Source organism: Onychomys torridus, chromosome 2, assembly GCF_903995425.1.
Source record: "Onychomys torridus chromosome 2, mOncTor1.1, whole genome shotgun sequence".
NCBI classification, from domain to species: Eukaryota; Metazoa; Chordata; class Mammalia; order Rodentia; family Cricetidae; genus Onychomys; species Onychomys torridus.
Window position 1 is genome coordinate 76,523,953 of NC_050444.1, and position 22,884 is coordinate 76,546,836.

A 22,884-nucleotide genomic window follows, 5' to 3' on the forward strand; every position below is an offset into this window, starting at 1 on the left:
TTTTATTCATCCCTATATTTAGCTCCATGTTTTTTATTTAATAAGACAATTTAGAAATTTGTCTACACTCCTGTGTCTACATCCTCCTCCCAAACTACAGTTCTTCCATTCTCAAGCATCACCTCTCACGCCCTTTCCCAATCCACGTAAAACAGCTCTCCTATTTGCAAAATTGAGGTGCTATATATACTACTAAGAAATGTCACAAATAAACGTCGCATGGATTCTGTGGCTCATTAAGCGTCACATTCCTGCTTCAAATTTATTTCAGTCCTATGTTAATACAAGTTTGGCTGGTGTAGGAATTCACTTTCAATTCCAAACAGAGTTGTGAGGGGAAGAAAGTGTTCCTTGAAGGACTAGATGTAAATACTAAGAGAAGATGAGCTGGTGCAGTCATCCAGACACTGCGAGGCAGACTGAAGCCAGCACAGAAGGAGAGCCATGTTCTCATGAAGCCGGCACAGAAGGAGAGCCATGTTCTCTTGAAGTGGCACAGAAGGAGAGCTGCGTTTCAAGGACGTCCAGTTGTAGCATGGTCATCATACTCGGTGTCAGATTTCACAGGTACATAATGTACAGTGACCATTTTCACCCCCATTTGCCCTTCCAAAACGCTTTCATTTTGGCACCCTCTATTTTTCCCCCATCAGTGTCCTTCCTTCTAGTCTCTCTTCTGGTTTTATCTCTGTCTCTCAGTCGTGTGTGTGTGTGTGTGTGTGTGTGTGTGTGTGTGTGTGTGTGTGTGTCTATACAGAATTCTCAGACTCACAAATAGAAGAAAACATGACACATTTGTCCTCTGTAAGTGACTTCCTTCAATTCATATGAATTAGGGGATAATCCCAAGAGCAGACACATGGGATTGCATACAAAGCTTCTGCGAAACAACAGAAAGAATCAAAGGAAGCAACAGCTTAGAGGGAGGAGAAAATCTGTGCAGATCATGCATCTGACAGGGATTAGTGTTTAGATTAGTGTTTAGACCACATAAACAACAACAAAAAGCATCAAAAGCCAAACAAGCCATTAATAATCAGGCACATGAAATGGAGATATGGTTCTCAAAAGATGAGGCACTAAAGGCTAATAAACATAGGAATAAAAAATGTCTTAATTCAAAAAAGAAAAAAAAAAAAACATCAGAGCAACCTCACTGTTAAATTTTCACATACAAAAGCAATAAAGAAAACGAAAACAAAAAGCTCAACATCCTTAGCCATCAGAAAAATGCAAATTAAAACTACATGCACATTCTACTTGATTTTAAAATATGTAATATGTGGAGCGAACATCTCCAAGTTTGAGACTTCCTGTAACAGTGTCTAGATAAAAGTGACATTTTCCAGCAAAAGAAACATAGTGGTGAGCACAGTCAAAGGAACTCTATCCCCTCTTAACTAGTACCACCCAGAATTCCTCTACGAGATACAATGGAAGATTGGCTTCTTGAAGGTGCAACGGAGTTGCCACGTTGAAGACTATACCACAATAAAACCAAAGCAGCAGTCTTTACATGATGGTGTATTCTCAGGTGAAAGTATGGGTTTGGAAATCAAGAGAAATAATCATCACGGTCCCTAGTGTCCCATGTTGAAGAGTAATGCTTCTTGCTTCTGAAGTCCAGGCTGTGCAGATAGAGAAATCCTGCTGTTTCCCAGAGAGACAACGTTTCCACCTGGGAGCAGGCGAAGTCCCATTGCTGTGTCAGCTCTGGCTGCTACCTTGTCATTTCGGGATCTCCAAACAAAGAGGACAACTGATAACCAAAGAAGGGAACACATTGGCAGCAGTCAAAGCCGGGCGGTGGTGGTGCCCACCTTTAATCCCAGCACTCAGGAGGCAGAGGCAGACGGATCTCTGTGAGTTCGAGGCCAGCCTGGTCTACAGAGTGAGATCCAGGACAGGCACCAAAGCTACACAAAAATCTTGTATCAAAAAAAAAAAAAAAAAAAAAAAAAAAGAAAAAGAAAAAGAAAAAAAGAAAAAGAAAAAGAAAAAAGAAAAAAAGAAAGAAGTGAACACATTTATTGGTAGCAGTCATATGGATACCACAAAAAGAAGGTCTTAAAGAAGCCAGCTATCAATTGGGCGCAATTTGGGGTCTGTTTCACTGTTTTTAGGGTGTTTTCTTCCTCTTGGTTACTCTGAAATTTTAGGTTGGTATTTAAAATGAAAACTTGCCTTTCTTGAGTTGTATTAGCTCCTCCGAGATCTTTTGCTAGTCAATTTCAGAAACTTCTCGACTACTATTTTTGCAGATTTTGTTAGCTTCCATGATCATCATTGTAAATGTGACTGGATTTGGAATCTAGGAGAAACAGCTATAGACGTGTCTATGAGAGCTTTCTACAGAGGTTGAACTGAGGCAGAAAGACCAGTCACAGATGTGGATGACAGTATCCCAAATGCTGGGGTCACAGAACAATTCAAAGCTTACACACACCAGCATCTTCCCTGTGTAGTGCCTCCTGGCCCACCCCCTCGTGTTCCGGATATTCTCCCTGGAGCCCTACTCCTCACCACGATTTCCCTGCCATGATGGACTCTGTCCTTTCAACTTCCTTCTGTACATTGCTTTTGTTGTGCGTTTTGTGACAGCAATGTTAAAAGAATCTGCCATGCCTTCTATTTATTTTAGGACATCGATTAAAAATGCATCAGAAGCTACTGAATGAGGACCAGAGTAAGTTTTTGCTTTGGGACATAAGCAGATTTGGGGTTGGAGACATTCAAAGAAGCTATGCACTTGCCTCTCTCCATTCTGCCCGGACACTCCACCATGAACTAAGGCCTAAATGGTCCAATAAACTTTCTTTCTTCTGTGGAGCAGGTTTTATTTTAGGCCTCACATTTAGGACATCTTGGGCAGTTCCTATCAACTTCTGTTTTCACGCGTCATTGTGATCCGGCTCTGTGTTTTCTCTCCTATACTACGCCTTTCTTGCTCATTTGAAGCTATGAATGTCGGACTCAGAGATTTTGTCAGGATGGTCTGTGCTTGCCTTTCCCTCTGTAATCATATTTTCTTGTGTTCTTATTTATCCCCAAACTACTTCTTTAGTTCCCCTGTACTAGGAATGTTTCTCTGTTTGTAGCACTGTTCACGGTGTTGCAAAGAGATGTCAGTAAATAAATTATCTCTGGAATATTCCTGAACTTCTCAGTGAATCTTGTTTTGCTTTATTTTATTATTTTATTTATTCTGTTTTATTATTTTATTTTATATTTTATTATTTTATTTTATTATTATTTTATTTTATTGGAGCTGAGGATCGAACCCCAGGCCTTGTGCTTAATATGCAAGTGCTCTACCACTGAGCTAAATCCCCAACCCCTTGTTTTATTTTTTAACACTCAGAATTTCTATGATTAGGCTAAGTTACTTCCTCTGCCATCATCACAGCTCCCTTGTCCATAAATGGAAGACAATTTGGTTATACCTTATGGGCATCTTAGGGACTAAGCAGGGTTTTAATTTTATAGGCTGAATCTGAGCTATGATCCTTAGGTTCAAAGGAAGGCTTTGTGTTAAGGCCTGTTAGCCAGCTTCACCGCCCACCCCACAACAGCCTCTGACCAGGATTTACTGAGGTAATAAGGTGTTACCCTCTCAAAAGAACCCAGAACTCTAAGTCACTTCTGGCAGAGGTTGACTTTACTTCCCAAAGTTGAAAGCACATTGCAAGGCATTCATTAAATGTTTATGAACTTTGCATTTTTCTTTCCCGGGGGTTGTAATGAGATTCAACTTTTTTGAAACTGATTTCAAAAACGGAAGTTGCATACATTCCTTGTATATTTTCAGAAGTGCAGAGTTTCACTCTCGTGTTATGGCTTGTTGGGTGCCTAAGTGACCATGGTGTTCTTTTCAAACTCAGCTAACCCATTCCCATATCAAGAACACTCTTGGAGTGATTAATGTTCACATTGCATCATCTTGACTGAGTTCAATTACAGACAAATTGTAAGTACAGGCAAGTGCTTCTCATTCCTTGAGACTCAGCTTAAAAACAGCCCTTCTGCGAGGCTTTCTCCAACCTCTTCTTCCGCCCACGAGTTAGTCACTTTCTCGTCTCAGCACTTCATAGAGCATTATCTTAAAGATCTTGCCAGTTGGCTGTGTTTCCTGTCACTGTTTGTTTGTAGTCCTAAGAGATATCCAGGCTCTCAAGTGGAAGGCTAATATATTATCCTCTTGGCAACCCCTGCATCTAGCACAGTGCCAGGCACCTCCTAGGTACTCAATAAATGTTTATTTAATCAATATGCAAAATATTTCAAGTTATTTTATTGTCACAATTATATTAGATTTAAATTGTTTAAATTGATTGATATTAATTTTAAGCTAAAACCTACTTATTGTATCAAAATTAAGAGGTAGTACATTTTAAAATGTCATTAGAGGTCTTTAATATTCTCTGCTCTTCATTTGGGATTACTTGGGTGGCTGAAATGTAGGGAAAATTTTAAAATGAAGAATTAGCTTCATGGCATCTACAAATACTAAAGCCAAGGAAGGAAATTTGAAATCATGAATCTTAAAATCCTTTCTCTTTTTCCTGTTTAATTTTCTTCAATATATTCACCATGGTGTAATGTTAGTGTTTGCAGGGACCTTTTCTGCCTTAACTGTTAAAGTATAACATCTACTTGTTGGCTTGCTATCATAACCACGGCAGTGTTCTTACCTCCCGTAATAGCTGAGGTGTAGTAATATCGCGAGAAAGACCGCTAGTTCTGTGGGTAGATGGGTAGGTGGATAGTAGATGGATGGCTAGTAGAACAGAGAGGTAGGTGAGTAGATAGATGGACAGACAGATTGTGAAGGACAGATAAATGGTGAATTGGGTGGGAAGATGTGACTTGTTAGGATTTGCATTGAACTTTCTGATTCCCAGACTGACATATTTACACTCAGGAATATTACCGCACCTTTACATAAAATGTCTTGAAGCTTCTAGCTTGAACCTCAAATTTCTCTATTTCATTGTTTCTATCAAAAACTTTCTGCTGGTTCTACCACAGTTCAAGCCCTAATATTTTCACCTGCAATGTGTTTCTATGCCTTGTATATTATATGACATCTGTCAAGATACAGGAGCAGGTGGTCCAGAGTAAGATGTAGGTACCATTTTTCTACATATGCTCCCCCATCTTAAGAAAATAAAACCAAAGAGGCAGGAGAAATGGCAGAGCAATTAAGAGTATATGCTGCTCTTACAGAGAATCTAGGTTTGTTTCCCAGCACCCATGCCTGACAGCTCACAACTGTCAATAAGTCCAGCTCCAGGAAATGCTTCCTCAGACACCTATACTCAGGTGCACATATCCACACACAGGCATGTACACACACACACACACACACACACACACACACACACACACAATAAGAAGGAGGAGGAGGAGGAGAAGGAGGAGGAGGAGGAGGAGGAGGAGGAGAAGAAGGAGAAGAAGAAGAAGAAGAAGAAGAAGAAGAAGAAGAAGAAGAAGAAGAATCATTAAAGTGGATCTATGAGTTTCTGCTCATTTACTCAAGAAATATTTGTGAATTCCTCCTGAGTGCCAAGCAAGAGTTCTAAGTATTTAATTTGATCAGTAGAGGCAAATCTTACATTTTCATTTTTTTTTTTTTTTTTTTTTGGTGAAACTAAGATATTACTGGCATTGGGGTGAGGAGGCAGGAAAGACTAGATGCAATAAATCAATGAGGTAATTTGGCTGGACAAACAATAAATGCTATGGCTCCCCACAGAGCAAAGCAGAATTGGGGATTCTGGGAAATGCAATTTTACCCAACAGGGTGTTAAGAGTAAGGAGGGATGAAGGCATAGCACTAACACCAAAGGGAAGCCCCAGAAAGTTCCTATGTGCATGTCTCATGAGCATACACATGCACTTGCACCCATTAACATAACTTATCCATAAAGGAAGCAGGCCATGTGCAAGCCTAAAGGAAGCAGTAGAATGCAAAGAAAATAACCCCTAACTTAGGACTTCTTCAACTTTTCAGCTTGCAGCTTTCCCCCAAGACATTTTTACTCAATTTCTGGTATAAAGGTCCATGAAATGAATACACAAATCGAACATTTAATGATAATAGAAACTGTAAATAAATTTACTTTAAAACAACAGTCCTTTCATATATATGCAATTTTGACATTTGTTAAAGATGAAAACAAGTTTTTATGTTAATAAGGTGGACATTCTTGTTTATTTCACACTAACAAATTAAATCTTGACAGAATATTTGATACTGTGAGACACAAAGCACATTCAACACTTTACAGAATCAATCAATATTTGGGTTTTGTAATGAATGGTCAAGGCTGGGAACATCACTTTGCAAAACACACATATAAATAAATGACAGAAACATTTTTTAGGGCTATTTCAAAAACTGATGGAAATTCTGTCCTGATCTCAAGCCAGAATTCATTTAAATAACTCAGATCAGTAACTGAAACAGCAACTTTTAAAGTCCAACATTCTAAGACAGTATGATTCAAACGTGTACAAATTTATGCTTACATGCTGAAGGCTGACTGTAGGAAAACACCTGAAGTCCTTGTTTTTTGTAATTAAACCATTGTGTGTCTGTAAGAGTAGACAGTGGCTTTGTATGGTAAGAATACTGCTGTTCCTAAGACCCATCATCTCTAGTTGAAGTCAAGGTGTTTCATTTGTTTACTGGCAATGTTTTGGTAATGGCATGTACAGTGCAAAATGTAGTATGCCCTATGTCTAGAATCAAGGCTGCCATGAAATATTAAGATGCAATATGGCTGAGTACTGCCACCCAAACCTTGGGTTCATTATAAGTTTTCAATTCACTTTCAGAGACCTTTTCACTAATGTCAAAAATTTCAAGATTCGTCCATGTACATGCATGACCTCATACAGGGTCATGACTCAGTTTAAAAAGCTCTGCTCTAACTGACCACCCATGCTTCTCCTCTAGAGAAAGATCTCTCAAAACACCCAACACAGGCATAAACAGACTACTCTTACACTAGCAGCAACAAGGAACCTGTCTGTGGTCAGCACCATCATTAGTTTTAGACAGTTCTGTTTGCCTTTAATTACCAGTTTGCCACTATCGTTTCTAACTATTGCCTGGATGGAAGTACATCAGCATAAAATTTTAAAAAACACAAGCTTGAAAAGAGTCAAGATCTGAGCTACATCCCCATGGCATCTTAGCTAAGTGGTTTTCTCCAAGATCCATTTTTTCCTAAGCCTCAATATCCTTATCTTTAAAATGGGGATACCATAGCTCACAGAAGCACTGTGATGCCTACAGTATTGGTACTTGGGGCTCATTCCATGTTTAAAAATACTAACCTGAGTACTGTATTTATCAAAATAAATAAAGCATGAGCTCTGCCTCAGAGAGACCTTCTCCTTTGAAGGTCATTGACTCCTTTTAATGTTGCTGTTAGTTAATTGACTATCTCAATATACCACACTGTTTCTATAGTTACAGAACCTTAGCTAGCCTTCTCCAGTTCAGAGCTCAGTTGGTCCAAGGAAGCATCCTTAAAAACCAAACACCTCTTAGTTTGAGCTGATAAAAAGGTGAGTGGGTATTGGGACCACCAGACTGAGATTTAGGAGTCCCACTGTCCAAGTCAAGCTCTGCATCCGGCTTCTGGTAGAATCCTGGTCAAGGCATTTTTCCCCCTTGGGCACTTAGTTTCCCTGCTTGTGAGTAATGACAGAACTAGATAGAGTGACTTTGTACACCAGGATGCCTTAATGCTCTACAAACAGGATATGGAGATAGATGGAGAGAGGGGATCTATTCTGAAGTCCCATAGAGACACACCAATCATTTGAATAATTACAGCAGCTTCAGGCAAAGTGTTCTTGGCATTTTTATAAGCATTCTTACTTTATTATTTTGAAACTTCAGTGAGATTTCTAAGCAGTAATGCAGTGGCTTTTGGTTAATACCAGGAAACATGCTTTGAGCTTCCCGCTCACTGCCGTCTGGAACTGTAATTGTCTCTTCAAAGAGAATGCTCTTAATTACAAGATCATGTAAGAAACAGTAAAATTTAATCTAGCATGTGAAATGAGTAAGATGTGTGTATGTGAGGGCTGTGAGGATGGGGGTGTGCCCACACGCAGGTCATGTGTGTTTGTCTAATATTAAGAAAATGAGTCAGACGCCATTTAAACTTTTTACTGCGATTACATGTCTAAAATGATACTAATAAGTTTAATGAAAACACAGAATTAAGGCAACCTGGCAGAATCAATTCTGAAAGCCAACACTGCCATTAGAGCATTTCAAAACCTTCCTAAGTCCTTGAATTCCTTCTCTAGAGGGGTTGTTCAGCTGTTTCTTTCCCATGGAAATAGGGTGTGGGAGGCAGGTTGTGCAAGGGTCTCTTGAGCAGACTATGGGGTAAAGGAAAGAATGTGGGTAGCTTGGGTAACTTATCTATGAGCTTATGAGAGGAAGCCATTACATTAGAAGTCCCGTTAAATGTGCATGGGAAAACAACTGTAGACAAATTTCAGTTTACAGCAATCTTCTGACCAATAACCACTCCCCCAAAAGTGGTTGGAAGGGAACACTGGTGGGAGCAATATTCTACATTGGGAAAACAGAGACAGCAGAGATGAGAATGGACACCTTTGGCTACAGAGAGTTATATTCCTAGACAGAGAGACAGAGACAGAGAGACGTCTCCCAAAGAGGAGGAAAATTGACCCATTTAACACATCACATGGCTAAGTGTGGGGAAGACACTGCAGCTGTGAAGACATCAGGAAAGGGAACTAATGATAAATTTCCAGTAGAAGGCTGAGCTCACTCTTCAACCAAGAAACCAACCTGCTGTGATTAGCTGAGGCCCATCCTCCATCCCCATCCCCAGTAGCAAGAGGAGAGGAGGCTGGCTTGGGGGAAAGCCTTTCAATCACCATTTGATCATCTTCTGAATTGAGAGGACGGAGGCTTGTGAGGCTAACTGGGAGTCGGGTGGCTGGTACCCCCATCCCCCAACATTTCCTGATCTTTGGGAAATCAACACTGTTTGGTGGCTCTTAGGTAAAAATCTGGCACCACTGGATAACAATAAGGATTTCCCCTCTTGCTCCCTTCCCCTAGCTCCTGTTTTGCTAAAGGCCTGGTTTAATAGTTCTCAAAGGACCATAACAGCCTCTGCCACGCCTCCATGTTGGCTCAGGCTGCTGGTGACAACAGGAACCCTAGGCCCTTGTAGTATCCAGGTCTCTGAAACTACCAGGGAGCAGAGTCAGAGCCAAGGACCAGGGCATGGTTCTTACAATAGGTGTGTAGCAGACTTGGATTTCAACCCACTTCATGTGTGCTGTGTAATTCAGACCTCTCTATGTTTATGAATGGCCCCAAGGCCATATGGCCACAGGGAACATTCCAGAACAAGAAAAAAAATGGGTTGAACCATCACAGAGGCCTTTTGGTTCCAGGCTTGGATAGCCAAACTCAAGGCAGGAATATTTGGATAATGCTATCTGTCTTTCAGAGTGAATCAGGAAAAGAAGCCAGAGTGAACTACTAGTGACAGTTTTTCGTTTTGGTTTTCCCATGGTTTCATCTAAAATATTTGGTTGCATATTTTCTCAACTTCAGGTTTTCTGTAAATGATCGTTTCTTTTGGCCCAGATATCCCACAGGCTCTTCAGAATGTGTCAACACGAGATTAGAATTCCATTTTGATTAAATTGAGGATGGGAGAAGCCAGCCCATTCAATCACAATTAATGTGAATTTTATTTTACATTTGATTTACAAAAGTAACTGTATGGTAAATGTGTCTTGAACAACCTTTTGCCCGGTAATACATTTCTGCAATAAATGATAAATATACAAATTGATTCACTGGTTCCCTACATCTTCCATAGCTTCTAAGGCCCTGCCTCACCTAGACTCCATCCCTCTGGCTCACCTCCTCCTCTCGGACCCACCCACCTTCCTACCCTTGATCTTCCACAATGAGCTGCGTGATGTGTGTGATGTGTCTTGGAAGCCTTGTTCTAATCCCACAGGCCTAGCAGGGGCTTCTCTGGATAGATAGCTCAAACATCACTCCCCCTGTTGGTTTTCACTTTCATCTGTGTGTTCTTCATGATTTGCCATTGTGTTTTAGAATTTTTCATTATTTTGCACCCAACTCTTGCTCTGAAATACAAGCTTCATGAGTAGGGACTTGATCTCTGTTGATCCTCTCGAAAGTGATGCTAGTATACAGAAGCCTCCCAGTGGACATCTGTTGGGTGAATTCTTTGTTTCCCATTGAGAGTTACTTTTCAGACAGCCTGATAAATGTTAGCACATATTATTTCCAAACACCTCTCCATTGTCCTTTCTCCATCTCCCCCTCATCTTCCATTGTCTTCCCAGCTGCTGGTAGAGTTTATTGCTTCATTAGCTCTGGCTTTGCAGTGTGTTGTCTGGTTTTTACTCAGAGAACATGGCACACTGTGTTGATTTCTTCTTGCCCATACCTGTCCCTCCCTAGATTTTCTGCTTTTGGAAGGTAGCCACATGTTCCTATCGATGAATTTTCCTAGTACTAAGCCAATTCTCAGACACACAGTGAGTGTCCTGCAAATATTTGTTAGATGAATAAACACGTGGATGAATGATATTCCAGGCAAAGAGAAAAGAGTTAGAGACAGGAAAAAGACTTGGGGGGGTGGCTTTCAGGGTGGTTGAGAATGGAATTCAGTGTCAGTGTATATGCATTTGAACCCAGTTTCTGCCACTTGAAAGATCTTTAATCAGGAGCAATTTACTTGTGCTAAGCTATGGTTTCCTTCCTGTAATCTAGGTAGACCCCCCTACCAAATCCCACTCATTGGACTAAGCAAAATGGAGGTACATGCTTGACACACGTCCTTTTCTTTTTCCTTCTGTACAGTGCAACACAGTGCCTTCTTCCCCGGGGATGGTAATCAATAGAAGTATGAGAGTATGGAAGCAGAATTGTTGATTTTTTTCAAGTGTCTCTGTAAAGCTCTGCACTTGGTTTTTGTTACTCTCATGTTGGTAAAAACAAGTGCACTTCCCAGCTTGTGAGAATCTCTCCAAATTATTTCAGCTCCAAGGTTCCCTTTAATCTGAACCCCATGATCACCCAAGATTTCTCTATGTCCATAAAATGAAAGCCCTACCTCACAGTTTTCCTGAGAGCATGACATGTTCACAGCTCCCTCCCCATTGGCACATTATTTTAGTTTAATAATCTGTTGTAGAGAATATGCAGAGGCCTTGGGAGGACTCAATCTTCAGTCTAAGTTTTGGAAAGCAGGGGACATGAAATGATGTTGCTTATTCCCTTTCCTCTGAGAAGATGCCTCCCCTCCCTTTGTATCGTCCTGTAGATCGTAACTGAGACCATGGCCACCTGGGCCCATTCTAATTTGAACTATTTTCTTCGTTTCTTGCTTGCATTCTTTTCCCTTTTGAAACCATTACCTATCCTACTGAGCTCATTCCTAAATCCTGCCTAACATCTTTATTTCCTGAGCCACAGAGTCCTAATAAACATTTCCTATGTCCAAGTTTGACTTTGTGAGACTCAGGAAAACTATCTAGCAATGAGAACACCTTCTCCACACCGGTCCTGATGCTCTGAGCTCTTCATTTTCACCAGATCCAGTACATAGCTCTCCTCCCCCAGCTGATTACACTACCCTTCCTCCAATAGCTTTCACTCATCTATTTGGCCGACCCCAAAGGTCAGGAAGATTCTTAATTATAATCCAGCTTTCCAAGGGCATGCTCTCATGTCAATTTACATAAGAGAGCGATGTAATGAATATATTCATACATGGTTCTAAGACGTTAATTAAATTTCTGAGTACTTCCAACTTCCTCCAAGCCACCCAAGAGAGAAGAGAAGCAAGCACATGATAACGCCCAGACCTAATGGTTTCCAAGGGCCATGGTATCCCAGGGGAGCCCTGAGAAGAGTAACGTGGTCCCAGTGGCCAAGAGATGAAGGACGTGGTTGAACTCACAGGAGAAAGGAGGTAAGCTGAGGGTGAAAAGGACCACACTCCACAGTTGTCCCTTGGAGATTCATGAAGCATGGCATCAGAGATAACAACCACCTGTGAATTATTATGTATCATGTCCTTGCTTCCCATGGGCAACTTCCGGTGGATTACAGTTATCTTAGTAATTAGAAAGGCAGGTGACATGAGGTGGCCAAACACTGATGTCGACAACAATTTTCTGGCACAACCATTCTCCAGGGCTGTGACCTTGGGTCAATCACCTTACCTCTCTCAGCTTCAGCTTCCTCACCTGAAAGATGGACATGGCTGATGACATCCATGTAACAGGGCTGTTGTGCCACTCACATGGGACCCTGGACATATACAACTAAGATTTTGGAGGCTGACATTCTACACACAGTAAAGATACTATTATGACTAATAACAGTTATTGTTCCATCATTCCTTCAGGGAATATTGATTTATCCATTTTATAGGTGGGAACACAGATGGGTGCAGAGCCTCACCACACTGTAATGCTGGAAAATACCATGGTCTTCAGATTCAGGAGGCTTGAATCCCATTCACTAGCTAATTGACTGACAAGATGTTACTCATCTTTTCAGAGTACTGCTGCTTTTCTTTAAAATCGAAGTTGAGTAAATGGCCCCAGGCAAAGTAAGTAAAACACTTGTCACCTTATCTGGTGACACCAGGACCTCAAAGAACAGTAGCTGTTATTAGTGCTCAGCAAAGTCTGCTTCACTCCTAGTCAGCTCAACATTCCTCTGTTGTTTCTGCAAGATCAGGATATGCACAGTTTCCAACCACTTTTAGTTCCTTAATCAATTGATTTTTTTACCTGGAACACTGGGAAGTGGGCTGAGAGAGCGTCTCAGTGGTTACAAGCATTTGCTGATCTTGTAGCGGGCCCAACATTGTTTCCCAGCACCCATGTCTGACAGCTTCATAATAGCCCACATCTCCAGATCCAGAGTATAGGATGCTGATGTCCTCTTCACGAGTCTGCACTCATGTGCCCTAGCTCACACACAAACACACACACACACACACACACACACACACACACACACACACACACATACACACATGCACATATTTAAATTTACAAATCTTTACAACACCAAGCAAAAGACAGAGATTGTCACACAGAGGAGTTTAGGAGGTGGACTAACATGTTGGCAAGAGTGAGAGCATTCTCTATAATATCCACAGATTGTTATTGGTACAGATGCTCAAGGTATCATCCTAGTTGATATTGGTGATATACTATGCAGGATAAAAACAGATCCCCCTGTACTGTTCAAAACTGAATACTCTTGAAAGGAGAATATTAATGTCCACAAATATTGCAAGCTTAAAGGCTTCGGCCAGCATGGAAGAGCATCTAAAGGCTGCCTCTGGTCTATCTCAGACACCAAAAAGGGAGAACATGGCTGAGGCCAAGAGAGGGTGAAGGCACCAAAGTGTTCTCTGGAATCTCATGTCATGTGAATCACTGTCAGAACTCTCCAATCTGCTCCACACTGCTGTGATGAAGGACCACCCTTAGTCAGGTGACTCTCGGCAATCTCTTCTGACAAGATAATAGTCAGAGATAATGTCATTTAAAACATTTGGAGCATCCTGAAGAAAGGGAGCTTTGAGTAAAAACATTCAGGCCCAGCTCTAAGGAGTGAGTTCATCTCTGATCCAAGTCAATTAACATTCTTCTCCCTCTCTCTCCCTCCCTCCCTACCCCCATCCCACGTGTGTGTGTGTGTGTGTGTGTGTGTGTGTGTGTGTGTGTGTGTGCACTCATGCCGTCACATATACCATTTACCTTTCCAGAGTGGTAACAAAGATGGCTGAAGTGTGGAGGAAAGCCCAGAGCCCTGAAGTGGTCCAGACGTAGATGCTCATGCAGCCAACACTCCTGGAGACTGCTTTTCTCTCCCTACCTAGCAGTCATCTCCTGCTGATTTGTACACCTAGCCTTTCCCAAGGAAGCCATTCCTAGCTTCTAGGTTCACTCAGACCATCATAGTCCCCTCTCCTCTCCTTTGATCAAAACATTCCTTCCTAGCCTTTATTGGGAATTTGAGTTTATATTCCTTTAGAGTTTATCTAACTCACTGAAAACCTGAGCATGAATGATATAAATCATCATGCTGTGGATGATTGACTGATAAATAAAACTTAAAAAAGGTTAAAAGATTATTTTGTCCCATATTAGAAGAACCCTCTAGTGTGGGACAGAGTTTTATTTAAAGCAGGTTGGTTATAAATGTAATTTCTTTCTAAAGAAGAAAAGGGGATAGTTTAGAGATAGGATGAACGGGTAGATTAACGAACCTACTTTTAAAGAGTAACAACTTGTTTAGAAATGTTTTACATTGCTATGGATTTTAGTTTATTGATTCAAGTTTAAACTTAATTTTGTTATATTGTATATATATTTTTATTCTTGTTTAAGGTATTATGTTTATTACAACTCATTTAAATTGTAATGGAACAATTAGTCTTCTATGATAGTCAAACTTATAGTCATGTTAAGTTTTCTAGGTATACATAGATATATTTCAGATAGATAGGTAATCTTCAAATACTTCAAAGACCTACAGAATATGGCATTTAATATGTTTTAAAAAATTTAGACTTTCTGGACAATGAGACATGTCTGCTCCTGGTGGCAGCCAGCGATTTACTTCAGAGAGGAGGATGGGCATCAAAGACACTCTATATGGAGTTTATCTTCTTCTTGACAAAAATAGCCATTTGGGCAAGAAACTGTTCTTGCCTGGACTGCTTGATCGACTGGACATGCAGGACCCATAGAAAGGTGACCACTGAACTTTGTTTGGCGAAATGGTCCTTCAGGTTCCTGCTTCACAGAGGAAACTACCAGACATTCTACAGGACACTGAGAGAAGTGACCGAGAGACTCTAGCCCTATGGGCTGAAAACAGATGCCCCAACTTTACAAAGGAACATTAGGTGACTGTCCAGGCTGCCAGCTGTCTCTGTCTACTCTGCAAGACTCCCGAAAGTTGCTTGCATCCTTCTATCGGTTCTCAGGTAATATTATATCCTTCTGAGATTTTTGATTTAGTTGAAGACTAGATAGTTATAATTTCCTCAGTTATAATAAAAGGTAAGTTAGATATGAAACCTTAGACTCACAAATATCTTCTTTAATATTGTAACTGTAATTCTTGCTTGATAATTATTTTGTTATATGTAATTTTACTATGTTAAAGTTAAAACCTTCCTTTGTGGGAAAAAAAAAAGGGAAAGTGCTGTGGATGATTGATTGATGAATAAAACTCTGATTGGCCAGTAGCCAGGCAGGAAGCATAGGAAGGACAAGGAGGAAAAGAATTCTGGGAGGTGGAAGGCTGAGGCAGAGAGACACTGCCAGCCACCGCCATGACAAGCAAGATGTAAGGTACCAGTAAGCCACGAGCCATGTGACAATGTATAGACTAATAGATATGGGTTAATTTAAGATAGCAAGAAGCCTGAGCCACTAGACAAAACAGTTTAAATAATATAAGAGTCTGTGTACTTATTTTATAAGTGGGCTGCGGGATTGCCTGGGCCTGGCGGGAGCTATAGAGAAACTCTCCAGCTATATTATCACTCTCAATATGTACATGCCCTTGTTAATACTATAAAATAATACTTAAATAAATGAATAAATGACCAATTATCCTCTGAGAGGGTTGATGAATGATCTTATCTTAGAGCACTTTCTCCACTTATAAAATAATAACCCTAACTCTATTCTATGTGCCTCCTGGATAAGACACAGAACAGACAAGGCACACAATCAGAATAGAGCAGTAACCACCAGAACATTCCTGTGTGGAAATCCGGGGTCTGTCAGTCTCCTGGAGTTCTAGGAGTTTGCTCTTTCTGAGCAATCTCAGTGGAACTACTCTGTGGAAATCTGTGAATATTAGAATTGTGTAAGAGTCTCCCACGTACTTCTCAAAGTCTGGCCTGAGTCTCTACCTCTGTTTGCCATACTCAAAGGTTTTGACTTGAGCCTTTCTGTGTCTCTGTCTTTCTGTTCCCCTTTATCTCTTGGCAGAGAAATCTTAAAAACAGATCCTGACATTACAAAATTCGGGAAAGATAGTTTATTCTAGAAGTTTTAAGATTATAGAAAGAGAAAGCAAATTATCTGTTCTTGGGTAACTTTTGAGGGGCATGGTCCTACAGGGGCCATATTCCACTCTACTCTGACATAAAATTCAGAAACAACTGAGGAGGCCTTCTGGCCCAGCGAGAGCATCCGAAAATGCACAATTGTGAGCCAGAAAGTAGAGCAGGGATCTTTGCACATGTACTGGATGCCATGATAAAGCTGCAGTGGGACAAGGGAAAATGGCACTAGATAAAACCACCCAAGTTTCATATTTCTTTATGAGGAGACAGGCAGTCCCAGAACCCTCTGGTGGCAGAAAGGACCAAACCAAGAGCAAACAGCAGCAACGAATGTGCAAAGACAATTTAAAAATCAGCCTCCAGTGGAGCCAGGAACTCAAGTGGCAATGGTGAACTCTGAAGACAAGAGCCTCCTCAGGTGTGGAAAATGTCATCTGGGGACAGGTTAAAGTACAGATTCTCAAGGTCACAAGTAACCAGGAATTTAGGGATGTATTCAGAAAAAGCTCTCCAGTCAGTGGCCGGATGTACACTATAGCTTGAGGGTCCTGGCTGATGGAGTTTAAGCTGGAAGGCTTTAAACACACACACACACACACACACACACACACACACACACACATACAAGCACGCACTCACGCACGCACGCACGCATGCATGTGTATGCATATATACACATATATATAGGCCTGTGTGTATTTGTATATATATATTTGTGTATATATATTTATATCTATATATGCATATATATTTATGTAGATAGATATCACAAGTTGTTATAATAGGCTCTTTGTGCATTTTATTTGTGAGAAAATAAATATGGGTTTTGAGATATCCAGGAAACCATCAATCAGAAGGAGCTTTACAAAGCACCTGTGACAAGCAGGTGATTTTGCCTAACCAAGGAGGAGGATGCCTAGTTCAGGGCAGCAGGGTAAATCATGGGCCTTTCCTAGCTACAGCCTGCCAAGCCTGCCTATGGGTCTGGAAATCAGGGCAAGGCAAGATTCCCACGTACAAAATTAGATCTTGGAAACAGGTTAGCTGTCTTGGACAGACTTAGCAGGAAGGAATGTTATCATGGTGCAGATCTACACACAGATCTATATGAAACTGAAGTGAAATCGTGCCATCTTTCAAAGAGAAAGCTACCAGCCTAGGACAGCAGAGGAATGATTGGATGTTGGTGTTCATCTTTGCACAAAGCTGAAAACTGAATTTCTGGAGAGTGTCTGAGGCTGACTTCACCCACACTAAGACACAGTACTCCACCCCTTCCATTCTGAGTGAAGGGTCTTCATGGGACACGTCCACATGTACAGGTCTTTTGGAACACTGTCCAAGAAGTCTCATCATGTCCCATAGACAAAGGCTGATTGCAGGGTTTTCTTTACTCTGGGAGATGAATGAATCAGCAGGCACCAGGTTATTCCATGACAACAGTGAGGGGGCATCAGATGCTCTGTTAATGTCCATTGCCTCCTCTAGGTCACTAACTCCTCTAGATCAGTTTATTGATTCTCTTTCCATATTGATCAGCCACTTCTGTGGACAAGAAAGAAAATGCAAAATGTATAACTAGATCCACATGAGTAGGGCCCAATATTTACCTGCACAGTGACCCTGAACAATAGTCATGATGATCTCTAAACATCAATTATTTGCAACATAGGGAAAATAATGCACTGACACAATATAATGAAATGCCAGGAGATTGAGCTGCTATCTCTAAAGTTGAATAAATGTGGCACTTTTGCCTTTGTGAAGGTGAATATGTGCACTACCCGGGACTATACATAGGAAGTGAGCTCCGCAGCCTGTGAAAGAGCAGCACGGGCATTGGGTTGGTTATGACTACTACTCTTCTCTTTCTGGCCCAATTTTTACGTCCAAGCTTTTCTTCTCTGTGGGTTTGGCTTTAGAAGAAAGTTAACAATGCTAGCTTTAAAGAGACACACAAGGACCGTGACCTGATGAAGGTATGCTCATCCCTTGTCTCCTCTGATGATCACAGTAATGAATTAACTCCCCTTTCTACACTGAAGGTAGGGAAGCGCTATGGAGTTGCTCTTTAGTTGGACCTGGCTTCATTCCTTTCTGGAAGAAGCCTTAAGATCTACCAGCCCATGTCTTAGGCAAACAGATCCACAAAGGACTTGTCCCAGGTCCCAGAGGAAGCTCCAGGTTTAGAACACATCACTCCTGAAACTCCAGCCAGGCTCCACCCTTTTAGCCATATTTTCTTTTCATACTTGATATATCATATATCAAAGGTCAAAATCACCCTCCCCTTTCCCACAGTGCCACCCCAGACCTTGAGTTGGACAAAGAACCCTCAGAGGCTGCTTTCTTGATGGAGTCTCTAACCTGGAATTTGGGGTGGAGAAGATGGTGGGAGGGAGGGCATGTCAGGGGCTTTAGTTCCTGTTTATCTATGAATCTTCTTGGAGTCCCTGAGGCTATAATATCCATTTAGAAAGATTAAAAAGGATGTGATGGGGGACAGAAAGAAAAGAGGGAGGTGGGGGAAGTAGAAGGAGAAGAAAATAGATTCTCTGGGAGTTAGAATTAAGAGCCTAAACTATCACCCTACTGAGGCTGCCCTCCTGAAGACAAGGTGCTCTTCGGGAAACCTCTAGCAGGTGAAGGTCTGGGATGAGTTTCTTCTTTTCTACATGAACCGGGTTTGTCTTTCCCACATTCTCAGGTGTGCTGGGAGGCCCTGGGAAGCCAACAGGCTTTTTCAAAAGACGCTTCCACCTCCTAATCTCTGTGCCTACAAACCAAATATTGATCTATTTAGTAAACCAACGAGTGGAGAAGAGATTATAAGCTCTGTTTATTCAGCAGTTAGGCCCCCCTGACAGCTGTTCACTGGGGGATTATGAAGTCACGGCAGTAATTACACTATAAACAGGGGTGGGGGGAGAAGAAAGCATGAAAGTGAACTGTGGGCTCGGTTACCAGGCAACACAAAATATGTAACCGGAAACCCAGCAAGCATGTAAATTTCCCTACAAGCCTCCCAGATGTCCTCACTTTGGGGCCAACGTTCAATTTCAGTTTCGATTTGTTTATTTGCCCGTCTTCAGACTGAAGAGTGGAGCTGGGAATGTTGGAAGAGAAGAGAAAAGAAACAAAGCGGGAGTGCGGAAAAGCAGAGTTGTGCGTTCCACCCAGTGTCGACGCGAGCCCGAGAAACCTGGGGCTCCTGGATAGGGTCCTTGCTACAGCAAGCTGTAGAGATCCGTGCGCGAGGAGGTGGCTTCTTCAGCAAAGACAGCTACAGAATTCAGCGCTGATGGAGAGAGGAGAACGGAGAGGGGGAGAGTGGAAATAAGGAGATAGAAATTCTTACACCAGTGAAAGAGCCCCTGGAGTCCCCACGGCCACAGCCCCACCTAGTGGTTGCCCCACACCATCTTTATAGCTTCTGGGAAGACTATTCCCCAAAGCACCAGGGAACCCTGACTTGTGCCAGCAACTTTACCAGAACACTCTATGCTGGGCTCACATCAGGTTCCCCGTTCTAGACACTTTGCCAACCCTGTTTATTTAGATTCTAGTGCTCTTGGGAAGGACTTCAGAGCCCCTGGGCATTGATAACAAAGACCAGAATGCCCTGAGTTTAACTTTCCTTGGCTCCTCAATTCCCACGTCAGCAATTGTTCTCCCAAGGCCCAATGTGGGTTTGGTTGTGTCTCCATACGCATGTGGAGCATGCACACCCACACCTACACCCATACACATACACCACACATACCCACATAGCAGACTCTTCCCGGGAGATCACTTCTATTTCTGAGTCCTGTGTTTTCAGCTAAACGTTAAAAAACTGAGAATTACTCAATCTGGACAAGCTTTATCTGAAACAAAACAGAACAACAACAAAATAAACATGACAAAACCCAAATCGGTGCTGTTTCTCAGGAATGCTGTCCACCCATTTCCAGACATGATAGATAGTTCAATGGTCTGGAACTCACCAATCAGGTAGGCTGGCTGACCAGCAAGGCCCAGGAACCCACTGTCTCCACCTTCCCTGTGCTGGGATTACAAATGTACAACCATGGCCACGTGGGGATCAAACTCCGGCCCTCATATTTTGCTGTGCAAGCACTTCATCTCCCTATCTCCTCAGAGTCTGGTATTTTTAGACCTTCAGAGAGCTTCAGAGTGTGCTTGAGACTGCGGGAGACGCCTGTGAAAGCAAATTTCACATTTCCAGGAATTCTGCAAATGTATTTACTGTTGGGAGTTTGAAATACACTTTAATGAAAGTACTCACACCAAAATATAACCAAACAACCAATCAAGTAACCCTTCTCTTAACCCACCTCAGACTCATGGCTAACAAGCATTTCACTGACCCTGGCCAAGTGCTTTCAACTTCCCTGGGGGAGTCAATCTGTCATGGGGACAGAATCCTGTATCCACAGGGCCCCTCACAGGCTTCCACACAGGAAGCTACCAGAGCAGGCATGTCCCAGTGCAATCTGAAGAACAGAGATAGAATTTTAATTCTTCTCAACTGTTTTCCATGTAGAGTAACCACACTGGTTAACTGGGAACATTTCCCTTGGGACTGATTCATATTATAGCCATGCACATTTCCACAGGACACTCTGAGAGCCAGATGTTGAATGACCAGGTTGTAACAACAAAAATATGTAATAAAGAAAGAAATCCAACTCACTGAACTGGACAGAAAGTATGTGCTGCTGTGGTCATTTCAGCCTTTGAGGTAAATGTGAACACAGCAGTTGGACAAACCAATCAGTGTCATTTTGTTTTGTTTTGTGTTTTCCAAACTGAATAGAGCTGTCAAATTTTTTCTCCTAAATTGTAATTTTAACCATATAGGGCGGCAATTTGATGTTAGAGCTCACTGAGCACCCTGGTCACTTATTCCTTTGATATTCAAAGGCCTGTCGCTTTTCCTGTCTAGGCCTCAGTTTCCCTCTCAAGTAGCTGAGAAGGTTGAGGCTTAGGAATTTGAACTACAGAGGTGTTTCGGGCAATCACACTGGGACCAGCACAGCAAGCAGAACTCTGCATGGCTCATTGGCCAGTAGACTTGCTTCCCTGTCACTGCTGCTGTTGTCCTGGGGATGGTTTGTTTGTTGTGACTGACTTTGCCTGGGATGCTCTAGAGATGCTGATGAAATTGTCCTCAGTGTTGCAGCCCTGAGCCATGTTATCTCCTAGAATCTCACCCAAGCCCAGGCTGATTTTCAGTCACTTTCCTAAAGCGGGCAGTTTCGGGTGCCCTACCCTGTCCCAAATGAAGCAGGGAGAGCTAAGAACCTTGGCATAACCTCTGCCGCTCTGCAAAGATCCTCTCTTGAGGCCATACCTAGGTCTGTCCCATGGACCATTCAAGAAATAAGTCTAGAGGCACAGGGTTTCATATGAGGTTCTGAGACCCTCTACCATATCACTGTCTGTGATCTCCTCTCTTTCCAACTCTTTTCTCAGCTCCAGCCACACTGGCCTCTGCCTCACCACATCCTTGCTTCTTCCTAAGTCAGTCTAGATGGCACTTCCTCAGATTCCTCAGGAACTACCCTGTGTGAATGGAAACCTGCCACTTATCTCTCCCAAGCCCTCTCAATTCGATTTGTCATCATCCACTGATGACAGTATACTTCTTATGTGCCGTCCCTTCTCAAAATGTCATTCTTACTAACTGCTGGATCCCCAGGACCTAGAACAGTGTCTGTTCTATCACAGACACACCTGTTTCATGAGTGAGTGGGTAGAACCCTCTATCCTTGTTTCTCATGGATTCTGTAATTGTTAACTTTCTCACTACAATTTTTTTATATCCCCAAATCAATCATTTAGCAATTGCTTGCAGATATATGGGGAATAGTGAAAAACTTGCATTGCCAAAGCATCTGTCCCCAGCTGAAGTAACACTGTCTTTTTTCTGTTTCAGCTTCAAGAAACTAATACTATTTGTGATATGTTCGATGCCATGTATTTCACATTTTTGTTCATTTTGTTAGTGATTTCACTGCTCCCAAGCAGTGTTTTATTTTCTCCTTTGCTCTATTTTTTTAGTACTGAGTACTGAACCCCAGTCCTCATACATGATATGCAAGTGATCTTCCACCGAGCTATACCATTGAATTTTTGATCCTCCTGCCTCAGTCTCCTGATTGGCTCGGGTTAGAGGCCTGCTCCCCTAGTCTCTGCTCACAAGAAATGTCTGGTATGTCTCTGTATTAGAGGCTATGATATGGCCAGAAAAGCTTTATGAAGAAATAGAATTATTGGCCATGAGTTGAATGGGAATGAATCAACCACATGTATTATGTGATAGATTCTTAAATCAAAACATGAATATAGTAAAACTTTGCAGGGTGTCCCATGACTAACAGTGCAGTTACATCCCCCAAAGTCCATAATAGGTTCAAGAATGTGTTTCATTCACCTTTCCTTCTGAGCATTACAGCTCAGCAACACAGTGCTCTACAATGCATAGGATTGTTGCTACCCATGAAAGCAAGGCCAACTGAGAGCTGCAACTCAGTGCTTCTAGCCTCAGAACAGAATAAACTTCAAAATGTAAGGCTTCTGCTGAATGCACAGTCTTTCTGCACCATCTTAAAGTATAAGCACTGAAAATCATATGTCAATGACCATTTCTGTACATTTGTTGGAAAAAAGGTTAGCAGAAACTTGTAGGTGTTCAGCCTTTTACTTCCCC